The sequence below is a fragment of the Hemiscyllium ocellatum genome, chromosome 3 (assembly GCF_020745735.1).
Source record: "Hemiscyllium ocellatum isolate sHemOce1 chromosome 3, sHemOce1.pat.X.cur, whole genome shotgun sequence".
Taxonomy (NCBI): Eukaryota; Metazoa; Chordata; class Chondrichthyes; order Orectolobiformes; family Hemiscylliidae; genus Hemiscyllium; species Hemiscyllium ocellatum.
This window is the reverse complement of record NC_083403.1, coordinates 103,615,949-103,630,672: the sequence shown is the minus strand read 5'-3', so window position 1 is coordinate 103,630,672 and position 14,724 is coordinate 103,615,949. Positions and strand designations below refer to the sequence as shown.

General features: G+C 47.3%; 1 protein-coding gene across 3 annotated transcripts in view; it reads right to left on the bottom strand.

The window, feature by feature from the left end:
- vit (vitrin) overlaps positions 1-14,724 on the bottom strand; it is a 72,238-nt gene that overhangs the window by 29,197 nt on the left and 28,317 nt on the right. The window lies entirely within an intron of this gene.

Below are 14,724 nucleotides of genomic sequence, written 5' to 3'. Positions count from 1 at the left end.
TGCATTAACCCCTACAGTACACAACTCAACTGTGCGATTACCCCTACAGTACACAACAGAACAGTGCGCTTACCTCAACAGTGCACAACCTAACAGTACATTTACCCCTACAGTACACACCCCAACAGTGTGCTTACCCCTACAGTACACAACCTGGCAGTGTGTTTAACCCTACAGTACACAATCCAACAGTGTGGTTCCTCCTACAGTACGCAAGCCAACAGTGCGCTTACCCCTACAGTACAAAACCCAACAATTTACTTACCCCTACAGGACACAACCCGACAGTGCACTTACCCCTACAGTACACAACCAAACAGTGCATTTACCCTTTCAGTATATAACCTAACAGTACATTTACCCCTACAGTACACACCCCAACAGTGTGCTTACCCCTACAGTACACAACCTGGTAGTGTGTTTACCCCTACAGTACACAATCCAACAGTGTGGTTCCTCCTACAGTACGCAAGGCAACAGTGCGCTTACCCCTACAGTACTAAACCCAACAATGTACTTACCCCTACAGGACACAACCCGACAGTGCACTTACCCCTACAGTACACAACCAAACAGTGCATTTACCCCTTCAGTATATAACCCAACAGTGCATTTACCCCTACAGTATACACCCCAACAGTGCGCTGACCCCCTACAGTAGACAACCCAACAGTGCATTTACCCTAACAGTACACAAGCCAACAATGTGCTTACCCCTACAGGACACAACCTGGCAGTGTGTTTACCCCTACAGTACACAACCCAACAGTGCATTTACCCGTAGGGTACACACCCCAACAGTGTGGCTCCCCTAGAGTACACAACCCAATAGTGCGAATGCCCCTACAGTACACAACCCAACAGTGCGTTTACCCCTATAGTACACAAACCAAAATGCATTTACCCCTACAGGACACAACTCAATAGTGCGCTTACCCTTATAGTACACAATGCAGCAGTGTGTTTATCCCTCCATTACACAACCCAACAGTGCATTTACCCCTACAGTACACACCCCAACAGTGTGCTTACCCCTATTGTACACAACCCAACAGTGTGTCTACCCCTACAGTACACAACCCAACAGTGTGTTTACCCCTACAGCACACAACCCAACAGTGTGTTTACCCCTACAGCACACAAACCAACAGTGCGTTTACCCCAACAGTTCACAACACAACATTGTGCTTAGCCCTACAGTGCACAACCCAACATTGTGGTTACCTCTACATTGCACAACCGAACAGTGCGCTTACACCTACAGTACACAACAAAACAGTGCATTTACCCCTTCAGTATACAACCTAACAATGCATTAACCCCTACAGTACACAACTCAACTGTGCGATTACCCCTACAGTACACAACAGAACAGTGCGCTTACCTCAACAGTGCACAACCTAACAGTACATTTACCCCTACAGTACACACCCCAACAGTGTGCTTACCCCTACAGTACACAACCTGGCAGTGTGTTTACCCCTACAGTACACAATCCAACAGTGTGGTTCCTCCTACAGTACACAAGCCAACAGTGCGCTTACCCCTACAGTACAAAACCCAACAATTTACTTACCCCTACAGGACACAACCCGACAGTGCACTTACCCCTACAGTACACAACCAAACAGTGCATTTACCCCTTCAGTATACAACCTAACAGTGCATTTACCCCTACAGTACACAAGCCAACAGTGTGCTTACCCCTACAGTACACAACCTGGCAATGTGTTTACCCCTACAGTACACAATCCAACAGTGCATTTACCCGTAGGGTACACACCCCAACAGTGTGGCTCTCCCTAGAGTACACAACCCAACAGTGCGAATGCCCCTACAGTACTCAACCCAACAATGTGGTTGCACCCACAGTACACAACCCAACAGTGCGTTTTCCCCTAGAGTACACACCCCAACAGTGTGGTTCCCCGTAGAGTACACAACTCAACATGCATTTACCCCGACAGAACACAACTCAACAGTGTGGTTCTCCCTACATTACACAAACCAACAGTGCATTTACCCCAACAGTACACAACCCAACAGTGTGCTTACCCCTACAGTACAAAACCCAACAGTGTGGTTCCTCCTACAGTACGCAAGCCAACAGTGCGCTTACCCCTACAGTACTAAACCCAACAATGTACTTACCCCTACAGGACACAACCCGACAGTGCACTTACCCCTACAGTACACAACCAAACAGCGCATTTACCCCTTCAGTATATAACCTAACAGTGCATTTACCCCTACAGTACACACCCCAACAGTGTGCTTACCCCATAGTACACAACCCAACAGTGCGTTTACCCCAATTGTACACAACCCAACAGTGCGTTTACCCTGACTGTACACAACCCAACAGTGCACTTACCCCTATAGTACATACCTCAACAATGCGCTTACCCCTATAGTACACAACGCAGCAGTGTGTTTACCTCTACTGTACACAACCTAACAGTGTGTTTATCCCTACATTACACAACCCCACAGTGCACTTACCCATACAGTATACACCCCAACAGTGCACTTACCCCTACAGTTCACAACACAACATTGCGCTTACCCCTACAGTGCACAGCCCAACATTGTGGTTACCTCTACAGTGCACAACCCAACAGTGCACTTACGCCTACAGTACACAACCAAAGAGTGCATTTACCCCTTCAGTATACAACCTAACAGTGCATTTACCCCTACAGTACACAACTCAACTGTGCGATTACCCCCACAGTACACAACCCAACAGTGTGCTTACCTCAACAGTGCACAACTGAACAGTGCATTTACCCCTGCAATACACACCCCAACAGAGCACTCACCCTTACAGTACACAACTCAACAGTGTGGTTCCCCCTACAGTACACAACCCAACAGTGCATTTACCCCTACAGTACAAAACCCAACAATTTACTTACCCCTACAGGACACAACCGGACAGTGCACTTACCCCTACTGTACGCAACCAAACAGTGCATTTACCCCTTCAGTATACAACCTAACAGCACATTTACCCCTACAGTACACACCCCAACAGTGCGTTGACCCCTACAGTATACAACCCAACAGTGTGTTTACCACTACAATACACAACCCAACAGTGCATTTACCCTAACAGTACACAAGCCAATAGTGCGCTTACCCCTACAATACACAACCTGGCAGTGTGTTTACCCCTACAGTACACAACCCAACAGTGTGTTTTCCCCTAGAGTACACACACCAACAGTGTGGTTCCCCGTAGAGTACACAACCCAACAGTGCATTTACCCCTACAGTACACAACTCAACAGTGTGGTTCCCCCCACAGTACACAACCCAGCAGTGCATTTCCCCCTACAATACACACCCCAAAAGTGTGGTTCCCCCTACAGTACACAAACCAACAGTGCATTTACCCCGACAGTACACAACCCAACACTGTGGTTCCTCCTACAGTGCACAACCCAATGGTGTGCTTACCCCTACAGGACACAACCCGACAGTGCACTTACCCCCTACATTACACAACCCCACAGTGCATTTACCCCTACAGTATCCACCCCAACAGTGCGCTTACCCCATAGTGCACACCCCAACAGTGAGCTTACCTCTAATACGCACCCCAACAGTGTGTTTACCCTGACTGTACACAACCCAACAGTGCGTTTACCCCTATAGTACACAACCCAACAGTGCACTTATCCCTATAGTACACAACCCAAAATGCATTTACCCCTACAGTACACAACTCAACAGTGCACTTACCCCTATAGTACAAAACCCAACAGTGTGCTTACCCCTACAGTACGCAAACCAACAGTGCGTTTACCCCTACAGTACACACCCCAACATTGTGTTTACCCCTACATTGCACAACCCCACAGTGCATTTACCCCTACAGTGCACAACCCAACAGTGGGTTTACCCCGACAGTACACACCCCAACAGTGCGCTTATCCCTAATGTACACACCCCAACAGTGTACTTACCCCTATAGTACACAACCCAACAGTGCGTTTGCCCCTACAGTACACAACCCAACAGTGTGTTTACCCCAACTGTACACAATCCAACAGTGCGCTTACCCCTATAGTACACAGCCCGAGAGCACACTTACCCCTGCAGTACACAGCCAGACATTACACTTACCCCTTCAGTACACAACCCAACAGTGCATTTACCCCTTCAGTGTACAACCTAACAGTGCATTTACCCCTACAGTACACACCCCAACAGTGTGCTTACCCCTACAGTACACAACCTGGCAGTGTGTTTACCCCTACAGTACACAATCCAACAGTGTGGTTCCTCCTACAGTACACAAGCCAACAGTGCGCTTACCCCTACACTACAAAACCCAACAATTTACTTACCCCTACAGGACACAACCCGACAGTGCACTTACCCCTACAGTACACAACCAAACAGTGCATTTACCCCTTCAGTATACAACCTAACAGTGCATTTACCCCTACAGTACACACCCCAACAGTGTGCTTACCCCTACAGTACACAACCTGGCAATGTGTTTACCCCTACAGTACACAATCCAACAGTGCATTTACCCGTAGGGTACACACCCCAACAGTGTGGCTCTCCCTAGAGTACACAACCCAACAGTGCGAATGCCCCTACAGTACTCAACCCAACAATATGGTTGCACCCACAGTACACAACCCAACAGTGCGTTTTCCCCTAGAGTACACACCCCAACAGTGTGGTTCCCCGTAGAGTACACAACTCAACATGCATTTACCCCGACAGAACACAACTCAACAGTGTGGTTCTCCCTACATTACACAAACCAACAGTGCATTTACCCCAACAGTACACAACCCAACAGTGTGCTTACCCCTACAGTACAAAACCCAACAGTGTGGTTCCTCCTACAGTACGCAAGCCAACAGTGCGCTTACCCCTACAGTACTAAACCCAACAATGTACTTACCCCTACAGGACACAACCCGACAGTGCACTTACCCCTACAGTACACAACCAAACAGTGCATTTACCCCTTCAGTATATAACCTAACAGTGCATTTACCCCTACAGTACACACCCCAACAGTGTGCTTACCCCATAGTACACAACCCAACAGTGCGTTTACCCCAATTGTACACAACCCAACAGTGCGTTTACCCTGACTGTACACAACCCAACAGTGCACTTACCCCTATAGTACATACCTCAACAATGCGCTTACCCCTATAGTACACAACGCAGCAGTGTGTTTACCTCTACTGTACACAACCTAACAGTGTGTTTATCCCTACATTACACAACCCCACAGTGCACTTACCCATACAGTATACACCCCAACAGTGCACTTACCCCTACAGTTCACAACACAACATTGCGCTTACCCCTACAGTGCACAGCCCAACATTGTGGTTACCTCTACAGTGCACAACCCAACAGTGCACTTACGCCTACAGTACACAACCAAAGAGTGCATTTACCCCTTCAGTATACAACCTAACAGTGCATTTACCCCTACAGTACACAACTCAACTGTGCGATTACCCCTACAGTACACAACCCAACAGTGTGCTTACCTCAACAGTGCACAACTGAACAGTGCATTTACCCCTGCAATACACACCCCAACAGAGCACTCACCCTTACAGTACACAACTCAACAGTGTGGTTCCCCCTACAGTACACAACCCAACAGTGCATTTACCCCTACAGTACAAAACCCAACAATTTACTTACCCCTACAGGACACAACCCGACAGTGCACTTACCCCTACTGTACGCAACCAAACAGTGCATTTACCCCTTCAGTATACAACCTAACAGCACATTTACCCCTACAGTACACACCCCAACAGTGCGTTGACCCCTACAGTATACAACCCAACAGTGTGTTTACCACTACAATACACAACCCAACAGTGCATTTACCCTAACAGTACACAAGCCAATAGTGCGCTTACCCCTACAGTACACAACCTGGCAGTGTGTTTTCCCCTAGAGTACACACACCAACAGTGTGGTTCCCCGTAGAGTACACAACCCAACAGTGCATTTACCCCTACAGTACACAACTCAACAGTGTGGTTCCCCCCACAGTACACAACCCAGCAGTGCATTTCCCCCTACAATACACACCCCAAAAGTGTGGTTCCCCCTACAGTACACAAACCAACAGTGCATTTACCCCGACAGTACACAACCCAACACTGTGGTTCCTCCTACAGTGCACAACCCAATGGTGTGCTTACCCCTACAGGACACAACCCGACAGTGCACTTACCCCCTACATTACACAACCCCACAGTGCATTTACCCCTACAGTATCCACCCCAACAGTGCGCTTACCCCATAGTGCACACCCCAACAGTGAGCTTACCTCTAATACGCACCCCAACAGTGTGTTTACCCTGACTGTACACAACCCAACAGTGCGTTTACCCCTATAGTACACAACCCAACAGTGCACTTATCCCTATAGTACACAACCCAAAATGCATTTACCCCTACAGTACACAACTCAACAGTGCACTTACCCCTATAGTACAAAACCCAACAGTGTGCTTACCCCTACAGTACGCAAACCAACAGTGCGTTTACCCCTACAGTACACACCCCAACATTGTGTTTACCCCTACATTGCACAACCCCACAGTGCATTTACCCCTACAGTGCACAACCCAACAGTGGGTTTACCCCGACAGTACACACCCCAACAGTGCGCTTATCCCTAATGTACACACCCCAACAGTGTACTTACCCCTATAGTACACAACCCAACAGTGCGTTTGCCCCTACAGTACACAACCCAACAGTGTGTTTACCCCAACTGTACACAATCCAACAGTGCGCTTACCCCTATAGTACACAGCCCGAGAGCACACTTACCCCTGCAGTACACAGCCAGACATTACACTTACCCCTTCAGTACACAACCCAACAGTGCATTTACCCCTTCAGTGTACAACCTAACAGTGCATTTACCCCTACAGAACACACCCCAACAGTGTGCATACCCCTACAGTACACACCCCAACGGTGCACTTACCTCTAATTCACACCCAACAGAGTGCTTACCCCATAGTACACAACCCAACAGTGCGTTTACCCCAACTGTACACAACCCAACAGTGCGTTTACCCCGACAGTACACAACACAACAGTGCACTTACACCTATAGTATATACACCAACAATGCGCTTACCCCTATACTACACAATCACAACAGTGTGTTTACCCCTACTATAGACAACCCAACAATGTGTTTATCCCTACATTACACAACCCCACAGTGCACTTACCCATACAGTATACACCCCAATAGTGCACTTACCCCTACAGTACACAACACAACATTGCGCTTACCCCTACTATACACAACCCAACAATGTGTTTATCCCTACATTACACAACCCCACAGTGCACTTACCCATACAGTATACACCCCAATAGTGCACTTACCCCTACAGTACACAACACAACATTGCGCTTACCCCTACTATAGACAACCCAACAATGTGTTTATCCCTACATTACACAACCCCACAGTGCACTTACCCATACAGTATACACCCCAATAGTGCACTTACCCCTACAGTACACAACACAACATTGCGCTTACCCCTACTATACACAACCCAACAATGTGTTTATCCCTACATTACACAACCCCACAGTGCACTTACCCATACAGTATACACCCCAATAGTGCACTTACCCCTACAGTACACAACACAACATTGCGCTTACCCCTACAGTGCACAACCCAACATTGTGGTTACCACTACAGTGCACAACCCAACAGTGCGCTTACACCTACAGTACACAACCAAACAGTGCATTTACCCGTTCAGTATACAACCTAACAGTGCTTTTACCCCTACAGTACACAACTCAACTGTGCGATTACCCCTACAGTACACAACCCAACAGTACGCCTACCTCAACAGTGCACAACTGAACAGTGCATTTATCCCGGCAGTACACACCCCAACAGAGTGCTCACCCTTACAGTACACAAACCAACAGTGCGTTTACCCCTACAGTACACAACCCAACAGTGTGGTTCCTCCTACAGTACACAACCCAACAGTGTGGTTCCTCCTACAGTACGCAAGCCAACAGTGCACTTACCCCTACAGTACTAAACCCAACAATGTACTTACCCCTACAGGACACAACCGGACAGTGCACTTACCCCTACAGTACACAACCAAACAGTGCATTTACTCCTTCAGTATATAACCTAACAGTGCATTTACCCCTACAGTACACACCCCAACAGTGCGCTGACCCCCTACCGTACACAACCCAACAGTGTGTTTACCACTACAATACACAACCCAACAGTGCATTTACCCTAACAGTACACAAGCCAACAGTGTGCTTACCCCTACAGTACAAAACCTGGCAGTGTGTTTACCCCTGCAGTACACAACCCAACAGTGCGTTTACCCCTATAGTACACTAACCAAAATGCATTTACCCCTACAGGACACAACTCAATAGTGCGCTGACCCTTATAGTACACAATGCAGCAGTGTGTTTATCCCTACATTACACAACCCAACAGTGCATTTACCCCTACAGTACACACCCCAACAGTGCGCTTACCCCTATTGTACACAACCCAACAGTGTGTTTACTCCTACAGTACACAACCCAACAGTGTGTTTACCCCTACAGCACACAAATCAACAGTGCGTTTACCCCAACAGTTCACAACACAACATTGCGCTTACCCCTACAGTGCACAACCCAACATTGTGGTTACCTCTACATTGCACAACCCAACAGTGCACTTACGCCTACAGTAAACAACAAAACAGTGCATTTACCCCTTCAGTATACAACCTAACAATGCATTTACCCCTACAGTGCACAACTCAATTGTGCGATTACCCCTACAGTACACAACCCAACAGTGCGCTTACCTCAACAGTGCACAACAGAACAGTGCATTTACCCCTGCAGTACACACCCCAACAGAGCGCTCACCCCTACAGTATGCAAACCAACAGTGCGTTTACCCCTAGAGTACACAACCCAACAGTGTGGTTCCTCCTACAGTACGCAAGCCAACAGTGCGCTTACCCCTACAGTACACAACCCAACAGTATGGTTCCTCCTACAGTACGCAAACCAACAGTGCGTTTACCCCTACAGTACAAAACCCAACAATTTACTTACCCCTACAGGACACAACCCGACAGTGCACTTACCCCTACATTACACAACCAAACAGTGCATTTACCCCTTCAGTATACAACCAAACAGTGCATTTACCCCTACAGTACACACCCCAACAGTGTGCTTACCCCTACAGTACACAACCTGGCAGTGTGTTTACCCCTACAGTACACAACCCAACAGTGTGGTTCCTCCTACAGTACGCAAGCCAACAGTGCGCTTACCCCTACACTACAAAACCCAACAATTTACTTACCCCTACAGGACACAACCCGACAGTGCACTTACCCCTACAGTACACAACCAAACAATGCATTTACCCCTTCAGTATACAACCCAACAGTGCATTTACCCCTACAGTACACACCCCAACAGTGCGCTGACCCCCTACAGTACACAACCCAACAGTGTGTTTACCACTACAATACACAACCCAACAGTGCATTTACCCTAACAGTACACAACCCAACAGTGTGCTTACCCCTACAGTACACAACCTGGCAGTGTGTTTCCCCCTACAGAACACAACCCAACAGTGCATTTACCCGTAGGGTACACACCCCAACAGTGTGGCTCCCCTAGAGTACACAACCCAACAGTGCGTTTACCCCTATAGTACACAAACCAAAATGCATTTACCCCTACAGGACACAACTCAATAGTGCACTTACCTTTATAGTACACAATGCAGCAGTGTGTTTATCCCTACATTACACAACCCAACAGTGCATTTACCCCTGCAGTACACACCCCAACAGAGCGCTCACCCCTACAGTACGCAAACCAACAGTGCACTTACCCCTACAGTACAAAACCCAACAATTTACTTACCCCTACAGGACACAACCCGACAGTGCACTTACCCCTACAGTACACAACCAATCAGTGCATTTACCCATACAGTACACACCCCAACAGTGTGCTTACCCCTACAGTACACATCCTGGCAGTGTGTTTACCCCTACAGTACACAACCCAACAGTGCATTTACCCGTAGGGTACACACCCCAACAGTGTGGCTCCCCTAGAGTACACAACCCAACAGTGCGAATGCCCCTACAGTACTCAACCCAACAATGTGGTTGCCCCCACAGTACACAACCCAACAGTGCGTTTTCCCCTAGAGTACACACACCAACAGTGTGGTTCCCCGTAGAGTACACAACTCAACATGCATTTACCCCTACAGAACACAACTCAACAGTGAGGTTCTCCCTACATTACACAAACCAACAGTGCGTTTACCCCTACAGTACACAACCCAACAGTGTGCTTACCCCTACAGTACATAAACCAACAATGCGCTTGCCCCTACAGAATACAAACCGACTGTGCGCTTACCCCTACAGTAAACAACCAAACAGTGTGTTTATCCCTACATTACACAACCCAGTAGTGCGCTTACCCCAACAGTACACACCTAATAGTGCGCTTACCCCTACAGCACACACCCAACAGTGCGCTTACCTATACTGGACACAAACCGACTGTGTGTTTACCCCTACAGTACACAACCCAACAATGTGTTTACCCCTAGAGTACACACCATAACAGTGTGGTTCCCCCTACAGTACAAAAACCAACAGTGCGTTTACCCCGACAGTACACAGCCCAACAGTATGTTTACCCCTACAGTACACAACCCAACAGTGCGTTTACCCCGACAGTACTCAACCCAACACTACGCTTACCCCTACAGTACAAAACCCAACAATGTGCTTACCCCTACAGGACACAACCCAGTAGTGTGTTTACCCCTACTGTACACAACCAACAGTGTATTTACCCCTACATTACACAACCCCACAGTGCATTTACCCCAACTGTACACACCTCAACAGTGTGTTTACCCCTACAGTACGCACCCCAACAGTGCGCTTACCCCTACAGTACACACCCCAACAGTGCACTTACCTCTAATGCACACCCAACAGTGTGCTTACCCGATAGTACACAACCCAACAGTGCATTTACCCCAACTGTACACAACCCAACAGTGCGTTTACCCCGACTGTACACAACAGTATGTTTACTCCTACAGTATACAACCCAACAGTGTGTTTACCCCAACAGTACACAACCCAACAGTGCACTTACCCCTATAGTACATACCTCAACAATGCGCTTACCCCTATAGTACACAATCACAACAGTGCGTTTACCCCTACAGGACACAACTCAACAGTGCGCTTACCCTTATAGTACACAACGCAGCAGTGTGTTTACCCCTACTGTACACAACCCAACAGTGTGTTTATCCCTACATTACACAACCCCACAGTGCACTTACCCATACAGTATACACCCCAACAGTGCACTTACCCCTACAGTACACAACACAACAGTGTGTTTACCCCAACAGTACACAAACCAACAGTGCTTTTACCCCAACAGTTCACAACACAACACTGCGCTTACCCCTACAGTGCACAGCCCAACATTGTGTTTACCTCTACAGTGCACAACCCAACAGTGTGCTTACGCCTACAGTACACAATCAAAGGGTGCATTTACCCCTCCAGTATACAACCTAACAGTGCATTTACCCCTACAGTACACAACTCAACTGTGCGATTACCCCTACAGTACACAACCCAACAGTGCGCTTACCTCAACAGTGCACAACTGAACAGTACATTTACCCCTGCAATACACACCCCAACAGAGCGCTCACCCCTATAGTACACAACCAAACAGTGCATTTACCCCTTCAGTATACAACCTAACAGCGCATTTACCCCTATAGTACACAACCCAACAGTGCGTTTACCCCTACAGTATACAACTCAACAGTGTGGTTCCTCCTACAGTACGCAAGCCAACAGTGCGCTTACCCCTACACTACAAAACCTAGCAATTTACTTACCCCTACAGGACACAACCCGACAGTGCACTTACCCCTACAGTACACAACCAAACAGTGCATTTACCCCTATAGTGCACATCCCAACAGTGCGCTGACCCCTACAGTACACAACCCAACAGTGTGTTCACCACTACAATACACAACCCAACAGTGCATTTATCCTAACAGTACACAAGCCAACAGTGTGCTTACCCCTACAGTATACAACCTGGCAGTGTGTTTACCCCTACAGTACACAACCCAACAGTGCATTTACCCGTAGGGTACACACCCCAACAGTGTGGTTCTCCGTAGAGTACACAACCCAACAGTGCATTTACCCCTACAGTACACAAACCAACAGTGCGTTTTCCCCTATAATACACACCCCAACAGTGTGGTTCCCCCTACAGTACACAAACCAACAGTGCGTTTACTCCGACAGTACACACCCCAACAGTGCGCTTACCCCTACAATACACACCCCAACAGTGTGGTTCCCCCTACAGTACACAAACCAACAGTGCGTTTACCCCGACAGTATACACCCCAACAGTGCGCTTACCCCTAATGTACACACCCCAAAAGGGCGCTTATCCCTAATGAACACACCCCAACAGTGTGCTTACCCCTATAGTACATAACTCAACAGTGCATTTGCCCCTACAGTACACAACCCAACAGTGCGTTTACCCTGACTGTACGCAACCCAACAGTGCGCTTACCCCTATAGTACACAGCCCGACAGTGTGGTTCCCCCTACAGTACACAACCCGACTGTACGCTTACCCCTATAGTACACAGCCCAATAGTACACTTACTCCTACAGCACACAACCCTACAGTGTGGTTCCCCCTACAGTACACAACCCGACATTGCGCTTACCCCTATAGTACACAGCCCGACAGTGCGCTTACCCCTATAGTACACAGCCCGACAGTATGGTTCCCCCTACAGTACACAACCCGACAGTACACTTACCCCTATAGTACACAGCCCGACAGTACACTTACCTCTACAGTACACAACCCGACATTGCGCTTACCCCTACAGTACACAGCCCGACAGTACGCTTACCTCTACAGTACACAACCCAACCGTGCGTTTAACCCTTTTATATTTTTTTACTTCTACCGAACTGGCCTCATTTAATGATCCTTTCAGAATGTCATCCCTTTCACTGCTATAATAGATTCCTTGAACAATATTGCAATCCCACTCCTTGTGTATAACCCCTCTATCTCGCCCTAATATGCCACGAATATTGAGTTGCTCATCCTGCCCATGTTTCAGCTGTCTCACTCATAGCTGTGATATTGCACTTCCACCTGTGTCTCTATGCTCTCAGCTCATCTGTCTTATTCCTCAGGTTCATCGCATTAACATGTGTTGTATTTACTCTTGCTAAACTTACTCCTTTCTTATCTGTTTTGTCTGCCTTCCAGACTTAGCTACTTGCATTTTAATTTCCAACTAATTATTAGGATCCTATCCCTCTGCCAATTGAAATTTTACTCACCCAAACAACATTAGAGAACATCATGAGGATATTGGTCCCATTCCATAAATACAGGTCCCACATACCCCAGAAATGGTCCTAATGCCTCAGAAATCCTAAGCCCTTCCCCCGCACCATTTCTCCAGCCAAGCATTCATCCACACTATCCGTCTTTCCCTACGTTCACTACTGAGTGGCACTCGGAATGATCCAGAAATTGCTACCTGGGAAATCCAGCTTTTCAATTTCCTATCTCCCTGTAGTTCCCGAAAGTCTGGTTACAGGATTTCTTTCTCTCCTGTCATTTCTCTTTCTTCCTACATCATTGGTCCCAACATGGTCCACAACCTGTGGCTGTTCACCTTCCAAGACATTCTTGAGTGTGGCATTCGGGAGGTGTGCTATCCTGGAGTCACATCTATCACCACAGAAGTGTCTGTCTACTCCCCACACTAACAAAGCTCTGCTGAGCTGCTGCTCAAGCTTCAAACCCCAGAGGTCCAGCCAAAGGCACTTCCTCCCAGGGTCATCCAGGAACATCCAGGGGTTTCCCACATTGTACAAACCTTCTTTAAAATTAATTCATGGGATGTGGGTGATAGTGGTTAGAGAAGCAGTTGATGCCTATCCCCAAATGCCCAGAAGGCAGTAAAGAGTAAGCCACATTGCTCTGGGTCTGGAGTCACATGCAGGCAAGACCAGGTCAGGTTGGCAGATTTCTTTCTCTGACGGACATTAGTGAACCGGGTGGGTTTGAACAACAATCGACAGTGGTTACACAGTCACCAGTCGGGCCAGTTATATAAATCCAGATTGTTAGTAAATTAAAATTTCATCATCTGCCCTGGTGGGATTTGAACCCATGTCCCTAGGACATTAGACTGAGGCTCTAGATTACTAGTCTAGTGACAATTAGCGAGGCCTCCCCAGACACCTTAATGGAGTAGAACACAAACTCTTGCTTTTGGTTTATCCTCACTCCTACTTAAGTATAGACCAAAATAATCTAAATCTTGTCTTTTTAAGACAATCAGAATTATTTAAGCCTATCAGGTGAAGAAAGTTAGTTTTGAAGTTCTAATATATTAACGATGTATGTAAAGTCTTTACGTTGTATTTATAGTCTTCATTTAAGCCAACATTCAGTCACAAAAGATAAGAGAAATATCCAATAATTACCTACTTAATTAGAATGTAGCTGAGTGGATGCTATTCTGAACAAGGTCCTTAAACT